This window comes from Tribolium madens, unplaced genomic scaffold, assembly GCF_015345945.1.
Source record: "Tribolium madens isolate multiple individuals breed KSU strain unplaced genomic scaffold, Tmad_KSU_1.1 Scaffold_7;HRSCAF=85;Tcas5.2_LG10, whole genome shotgun sequence".
NCBI classification, from domain to species: domain Eukaryota; kingdom Metazoa; phylum Arthropoda; class Insecta; order Coleoptera; family Tenebrionidae; genus Tribolium; species Tribolium madens.
Window position 1 is genome coordinate 28,190 of NW_025401050.1, and position 5,068 is coordinate 33,257.

At 33.6% G+C, this 5,068-nt stretch overlaps 1 long non-coding RNA gene and 1 pseudogene across 1 annotated transcript; one reads left to right on the plus strand and one right to left on the minus strand.

Moving 5' to 3' along the window:
• Positions 1-3,604: 3,604 nt before the first annotated feature.
• On the minus strand, positions 3,605-4,766 carry LOC123010078. The gene is made up of 3 exons (XR_006413074.1): positions 4,244-4,766; positions 4,010-4,177; positions 3,605-3,827 (listed from the first exon to the last, which is right to left on the minus strand). It is a non-coding gene; the product is annotated as an uncharacterized LOC123010078 (long non-coding RNA).
• Positions 4,767-4,817: 51 nt separating this feature from the next.
• LOC123010128 overlaps positions 4,818-5,068 on the plus strand; it is a 1,778-nt pseudogene continuing 1,527 nt past the window's right edge.

The window sequence follows — 5,068 nt, forward strand, 5'->3', positions numbered from 1 at the left end:
AAAGCAATTTGTGATATTCTCGAGCGGTTTCGCTTTAATTTAATTAACCTGAAAATATTTCAACACACTAAGGTTTTGAATAAAAGTTTAGTTTCAAGAAAAATTCAATTGAAAATAGCTCAAATTGCTTTATTTTGGAAAAAAAACTCTTGTTGAAGCCAGTATTTAGTTGAAATACTTTGATTCAGAAACTCAAGAAATCTAAGAACACATACCACTGTATTGCGCAATTTATCATACAGGGCTTTCATTTCAAAAGAATCCAGCCTCAATAACTTTTAACATTGAGTAAATGTATTTTCAAGCAAAAACAGGTCGATTAGGATCCCGAGGGGGAAGTTGAAAACCAACATTTTAAGTTTCATCCCCTAGTCGCTAGCCACACCTCCTTTAAAATTTGAAATAGCACCCCCTACTTTTTAGAACGTTTTCGGAAAGAGAAAAAATCAGCGTCTCTATAAGTCAAAAAAATTTTTTTGTCCATTAATTTTTCAGTTAGGGGTGGTTTAATTTTTGAAATTTTTAGTCCTAGTAGCCTTTGATTGAACTCAATTTAATTTAAATAAAAAATATGTCGATTTGGGTTGCGATGGGAGAGTTAAAACCAACATTAAATACGTTTTAGGTTTCATTCCCTAGTCGCTAGCCACCCCTAGTTTAGAATTTTAAAGAGCCCCTCCAACTTTTTGAAACATTTTTGGAAGGGGTGGAAAAAAGCTTGTCTAATCGTAAATAAAAAAAATATTTTGTCGATTCGTTTTTCAGTTAGGGGTAGTTTCATTTTACAAATTTCCATCAGTCCAGTAGCCTTTAACTTTGGTTTTGATTATGTGTCATCTAATACATTTTATTAAAAAGGCGGTGGTGTCAACAATTCAGCTAAAATTTAGCATTTGACAGTTCAATTAATTAGAAAATTGCTTTTATTTAAATTAAATTGAGTTGAATCAAAGGCTACTAAGACTAAAAATTTCAAAAATTAAACCACCCCTAACTGAAAAACAAATTTTTCTTTGACATTTAAAGATGCTGATTTTTTCCTTTTCGAAAACGATCTAAAAAGTAGGGGGTGTCATTTGAAATTTTAAAATAGGGGTGGCTAGCGACTAGAGGATGAAACTTGAAATGTAACTAATGTTGGTTTTCAACTTCCCCCTCGAGATCCTAATCGACCTGTTTTTGCTTGAAAATACTCGTACATTTACTCAATGTCAAAAGTTATTGAGACTGGATCCTTTTGAAATGGAAGCCCTGAATGAAGACGATCTATCTATGAATTGCTGTAAAGGATTGACACAATGTGCGGAAGTAACGAGAACTATAGGTTGCTCTTCGAGTAGAGGTTCGTTTATAATAATTGTAGAATTAATTGGCCATGAAATTTCGTCCGTAAGTAACCAAGTGGGACCAGTTAACCAAATCGGATGGTTTAAAATGCACGGGGGTCAGCCCTTTAGAAATTGCGTTTGCTGTGTTTTCTTTCCCATCTACATGATGATCCTGAATTTTGGCAACGCGATTGGATACAAATGTGTGCCGATGATGCGGAGACGCAATACAAGATACAAGATCATCCCAAACAAATTTTTGAATCCAAATTTGACGGATCAATAATTTTGCGAATAAGGTAACTGGAGCTAAAAGCCCTAAAGGATCCCAAATGCGGGCAATAGTTGACAATATATTCCGTTTAGTGCATTCTACATCGGGAACACTAATTTTAAAACCCATCAAATCGGCTTGCGGATGCCATACCTTTAACGAATTATTGCCAAATTCAACTGGCTGAGAGCAGAATTCTTGTTCTAGGACTCTGACGATAATTCCTTAGAGTTTGTCGACCATTTAGTTAAATTAAATCCCTCGGCCCTAAACAAACCTATCAAATCATGATACAAATCAAGAGCTTCTTCATTGGTAGAAACGCTAGTCACCACATCATCCATATACAGGGACATTTTTTTATTAGTATACATAGCCCTATGTATACAGCTTAAAAAACCGGGTCAATTTCATAGGGTAGGCGACCAACATTTCAAGCTTTTAGAGGGTACTAGATATTAAAATATTACAGACCAGTTAGTCTTATCAGATTTATGCAAGTTAATAGAAAAAATAATAGCAAAACATTTTCTTCAGTCTTTGTATGAAAACAAAATTATTTCTAAGCATCAACATAGTTTTATGCCCGATCGGTCAGTCGTTACAAATTTAATATCTTCACTAAATAAGTGGACTAAAACCTTAGATCAAAATGGTTTGCTTGATGTTGTCTACCTTGATTTCAGTAAAGCTTTTGACAAAGTTCCTCACAACTTGTTGCTGCATAAGTTAAAACATTTTGGCATAGACGGGTTGTTCTTAAATTAGATTAAGGCATTTTTATCGGATCGAACATTTGTTGTTGAAGTCTCAGGCTGCCATTCATCTACAAAAAATGTAGCCCTAACAAACTTAAAAAAATCAACTAAAAACAACTTTATATTCACTTCAAGCAACAAAAATAAAGCAATATGGACAATTATCAATGAAACTACTGGTAGAAAAATGGACAATAAACACGAATTTAAAATTAAAGATAAAAACAATAAACTACTTAGTCAAATCAAAATTTTTTTGTTGAAGCGCAGTTAAAAGCGACTTCTCGTATTTTAGAAAAAAATGATTATGAATTTGTAAACAAGGCATGCACATCGAATATTAGTAAATGTTTGCGCGCCTTTAAATTTTGAATTTTTTATTTAGTTTTTAGTTTTTGTATGAGACAAGCAATAAGCACATTCGAGTAGTAGCTATCGGGGTGGCCGCAACACGTCGTGTTTTTGACCTAGTGGTTATTGTTTTTCTTTGAATTATTGTTCTTGCCGGGTCGTCAAAGCTCTAGTATTCCCATTTTCTCTTCCTTCCTTCCTCCCTCCTTTTAGTGACTCTGGGATGCTTTGATGGACTGTTCGGTAAGTTTTTTTTTCTTTTACATTTTAATTTCGATATAATTTTGCGCGTCAACAGTAAATCTTTTTTTTTACTAGGTGTAACAGAAAAGTATGTCATTCTAGCAATAAACAGCTTGAGTAACTCAAGTGCTTCGGGTATAGATGGAATTTTTAATATCTTACTAAAAAGAATTGTATTAGCAATAGTAACTCCGTTAACTCACAAAATAAATTTATCTTTATAGCAGAACATTTTTCCTAGTAAGCTAAATACTGTTAATATTATTCCTTTGCATAAAAAAAATATTCTAAAACTGACATATCCAATTATAAAGCTATAAGTCTGTATTTGTATAACGCCTCCGGAAATTCGGCAAATTGCCCAAAAAACATTGGAAAATTTATTACCAGAGAAATCCAAGGCACACTACGAAAAGGAATTTAAAAAATTTGAAGTGGCGCCAACAAAATAACATCCGAAAATATATTACTTTCCTATTTTGATCTTCAACGCCAAAGGTATAAATCATCTACTTTATGGAAAACTTATTCGATGCTGAGATCATGTTTAAGTATACTTTTGGATGTGGATATATCAAAGTACAGTAAATTACAGGCACTTTTAAAAAGATCATCTCAAGGTTACACACCAAAAAAATCTCCAATTTTAGAAGAAGATGATATTCATAAATTTATTCAAGAAGCAAATGATAACATATACCTGGCTATAAAAGTAAAACCTAATTTTTCATATTTTTATTCTAACTTTATATCTGATAAACTTTTAGGTCATCTTGATAATGGGGTATAATGGGGCATGTAGGCGCGAGGAACTGACGAATTTGTCTGTTGACGATATTGAATATAAATCAGATTTCATCTTGGTTTCCATACCTAAAACAAAAAACAACGTACCTAGACAATTTCTAATAACAGATCAACACTGGATTGATTTAATTAAAAAATATGCTAACTTAAGACCTAAAAAAGTTACACATAAGAGATTTTTTTTTTAACTTATCATAATGGCTGTTGCGTTAATTGTCCAATTGGTATCAATTCTATGGGGAAAGTACCAAAAGAGATTGCAGTTTTTTTTAAGTTGCCAAACCCAGAACGTTTTACGGGACATTGTTTCAGAAGGACTAGTGCGACACATTTGGCTAATCATGGTGGTGATTTGTTGACCATTAAAGGCCATGGAGGCTGGAAATCTTCCGCTGTTGCCGAAGGTTATGTTGAGGCTTCGATAAAGAAAAAAATTCAAGTGTCACAAATGCTTGGGTCTAAACAAGCTGATTCAGCCTTACCTGGATGTTCCACCATTTCAGAACAACCTGATTATAGCACAAATAGAAACATTTCTGTTATAGGCAAAAGTAAAAATGTTTAAAATATTGTGTCTGACCAGAATTTACATGGTGTCACTATAAATTCCAACGACACGTCACATGTTATTGTTAATGTGTACAATAATTGTACTTTTTACGATAATTTAAATCAAATTTCTTTTTGATTATTTATTAATTATTAAAATTAGTGAGGTTATGTCATTAATTGTATGGCGTCACTGGAAGCACAGACAACCGTAGCCTCTTGCGTATCCGCAACCACGGCAGTTCCGGTGACAACTGACAGCCCACCAGAACGACACTAACGACATCCTGGCATCAGGCGTCGGTCGAGGACGCGTGTATTTTTCTACCAGTATTATTTAGTGTATCTAGTTTATATTCCTCCTCATCTAAGTTCTTTGTCAGATTTATTTTTGACGTATGTCAGTTGACAGTTCAACGCTACCAACATCAATACAGTAAATTTTACTAGTCTATTCTAGCACGCCAACGACTTATTCCAACCGTAGCCATCGTTAAATAACTAGCCATGCTGAGCGAAAATTGGCAACAGTGGAAGCGGACCGATGCATCAAGTGATTTTGCGTGTAAACCATGTTTAAACAGTATGCAATTGTGCATTTTTCCGGTCAAATTGTCAGTTTATGCATTTCCAAAGTTGTGTAGTAATAATAAGATAATTTGTATATTAATTTCTGGCAGATGTAAGTCGAGACAAATAAGAATTAGGTGAAATATGAGGTAGGTACACCTAAGTTTAGTTACATAACCTCAATTCTA